A 3,295-nucleotide genomic window follows, 5' to 3' on the forward strand; every position below is an offset into this window, starting at 1 on the left:
CTTATTGTAAATATCTTGTACTTATTTTTACACCTTTTCATGTTAAAGTTGGCCCCTGTGCTTTTTCAGTGGTGGAAAGACTCATTCTTGCACTGAGGTCTGCTTATTGTAAATATCTTGTACTTGTTTTTACACCTTTTAATGTCAAAGTTGGCCTCTGTGCTTATCGGTGTTGGAAAGACTCTTTCTTGCACTGAGGTCTGCTTATTATAAATATCTTGTACTTGTTTTTACACCTTTTCATGTCAAAGTTGGCCTCTGTGCTTTTTCAGTTGTGGAAAGACTCATTCTTGCACTGAGGTCTGCTTATTGTAAATATCTTGTACTTGTTTTTACACCTTTTAATGTCAAAGTTGGCCTTTGTGCTTTTTTAGTGTTGGAAAGACTCTTTTTTGCACTGAGGTCTGCTTATTGTAAATATCTTGTACTTGTTTTTACACCTTTTAATGTCAAAGTTGGCCTTTGTGCTTTTTCAGTGGTGGAAAGTCTCTTTCTTGCACTGAGGTCTGCTTATTGTAAATATCTTGTACTTGTTTTTACACCTTTTAATGTCAAAGTTGGCCTCTGTGCTTTTTCAGTGGTGGAAAGACACCTTCTTGTACTGAGGTCTGCTTATTTTAAATTTCTTGTACTTGTTTGAACACCTTTTAATGTCAAAGTTGGCCTCTGTGCTTATCAGTGGTGGAAAGACTCTTTCTTGCACTGAGGTCTGCTTATTGTAAATATCTTGTACTTGTTTTTACACCTTTTAATGTCAAAGTTGGCCTTTGTGCTTATCAGTGGTGGAAAGACTCTTTCTTGCACTGAGGTCTGCTTATTGTAAATATCTTGTACTTGTTTTTACACCTTTTAATGTCAAAGTTGGCCTTTGTGCTTTTTCAGTGTTGGAAAGACACTTTCTTGCACTGAGGTCTGCTTATTTTAAATTTCTTGTACTTGTTTGAACACCTTTTAATGTCAAAGTTGGCCTCTGTGCTTATCAGTGGTGGAAAGACTCTTTCTTGCACTGAGGTCTGCTTATTGTAAATATCTTGTACTTGTTTTTACACCTTTTAATGTCAAAGTTGGCCTTTGTGCTTATCAGTGGTGCAAAGACACTTTCTTGCACTGAGGTCTGCTTATTGTAAATATCTTGTACTTGTTTTTACACCTTTTCATGTTAAAGTTGGCCTCTGTGCTTTTTCAGTGGTGGAAAGACTCTTTCTTGCACTGAGGTCTGCTTATTGTAAATATCTTGTACTTGTTTTTACACCTTTTCATGTTAAAGTTGGCCCCTGTGCTTTTTCAGTGGTGGAAAGACTCATTCTTGCACTGAGGTCTGCTTATTTTAAATTTCTTGTACTTGTTTGAACACCTTTTAATGTCAAAGTTGGCCTCTGTGCTTTTTCAGTGGTGGAAAGACACTTTCTTGCACTGAGGTCTGCTTATTGTAAATATCTTGTACTTGTTTTTACACCTTTTAATGTCAAAGTTGGCCTCTGTGCTTTTTCAGTGGTGGAAAGACTCTTTCTTGCACTGAGGTCTGCTTATTGTAAATATCTTGTACTTGTTTTTCCACCTTTTAATGTCAAAGTTGGCCTTTGTGCTTATCAGTGGTGGAAAGACTCTTTCTTGCACTGAGGTCTGCTTATTGTAAATATCTTGTACTTGTTTTTACACCTTTTAATGTCAAAGTTGGCCTTTGTGCTTTTTCAGTGGTGGAAAGTCTCTTTCTTGCACTGAGGTCTGCTTATTGTAAATATCTTGTACTTGTTTTTACACCTTTTAATGTCAAAGTTGGCCTCTGTGCTTTTTCAGTGGTGGAAAGACTCTTTCTTGCACTGAGGTCTGCTTATTGTAAATATCTTGTACTTGTTTTTCCACCTTTTCATGTCAAAGTTTTCCTTTGTGCTTTTTCAGTGTTGGAAAGACTCTTTCTTGCACTGAGGTCTGCTTATTGTAAATATCTTGTACTTGTTTTTCCACCTTTTAATGTCAAAGTTGGCCTTTGTGCTTTTTCAGTGTTGGAAAGACACTTTCTTGCACTGAGGACTGCTTATTGTAAATATCTTGTACTTGTTTGAACACCTTTTAATGTCAAAGTTGGCCTCTGTGCTTTTTCAGTGGTGGAAAGACACCTTCTTGCACTGAGGTCTGCTTATTTTAAATTTCTTGTACTTAATTGAACACCTTTTAATGTCAAAGTTGGCCTCTGTGCTTATCAGTGGTGGAAAGACTCTTTCTTGCACTGAGGTCTGCTTATTGTAAATATCTTGTACTTGTTTTTACACCTTTTAATGTCAAAGTTGGCCTTTGTGCTTATCAGTGGTGCAAAGACACTTTCTTGCACTGAGGTCTGCTTATTGTAAATATCTTGTACTTGTTTTTACACCTTTTAATGTCAAAGTTGGCCTTTGTGCTTATCAGTGGTGCAAAGACACTTTCTTGCACTGAGGTCTGCTTATTGTAAATATCTTGTACTTATTTTTACACCTTTTCATGTTAAAGTTGGCCCCTGTGCTTTTTCAGTGGTGGAAAGACTCATTCTTGCACTGAGGTCTGCTTATTGTAAATATCTTGTACTTGTTTTTACACCTTTTAATGTCAAAGTTGGCCTTTGTGCTTATCAGTGGTGCAAAGACACTTTCTTGCACTGAGGTCTGCTTATTGTAAATATCTTGTACTTATTTTTACACCTTTTCATGTTAAAGTTGGCCCCTGTGCTTTTTCAGTGGTGGAAAGACTCATTCTTGCACTGAGGTCTGCTTATTGTAAATATCTTGTACTTGTTTTTACACCTTTTAATGTCAAAGTTGGCCTCTGTGCTTATCGGTGTTGGAAAGACTCTTTCTTGCACTGAGGTCTGCTTATTATAAATATCTTGTACTTGTTTTTACACCTTTTCATGTCAAAGTTGGCCTCTGTGCTTTTTCAGTTGTGGAAAGACTCATTCTTGCACTGAGGTCTGCTTATTGTAAATATCTTGTACTTGTTTTTACACCTTTTAATGTCAAAGTTGGCCTTTGTGCTTTTTTAGTGTTGGAAAGACTCTTTTTTGCACTGAGGTCTGCTTATTGTAAATATCTTGTACTTGTTTTTACACCTTTTAATGTCAAAGTTGGCCTTTGTGCTTTTTCAGTGGTGGAAAGTCTCTTTCTTGCACTGAGGTCTGCTTATTGTAAATATCTTGTACTTGTTTTTACACCTTTTAATGTCAAAGTTGGCCTCTGTGCTTTTTCAGTGGTGGAAAGACACCTTCTTGCACTGAGGTCTGCTTATTTTAAATTTCTTGTACTTGTTTGAACACCTTTTAATG

Source organism: Perissodus microlepis, unplaced genomic scaffold (genome assembly GCF_051167445.1).
Source record: "Perissodus microlepis isolate ML-2025 ecotype Zambia unplaced genomic scaffold, ASM5116744v1 scaffold_28, whole genome shotgun sequence".
In the NCBI taxonomy this organism is placed as follows: Eukaryota; Metazoa; Chordata; class Actinopteri; order Cichliformes; family Cichlidae; genus Perissodus; species Perissodus microlepis.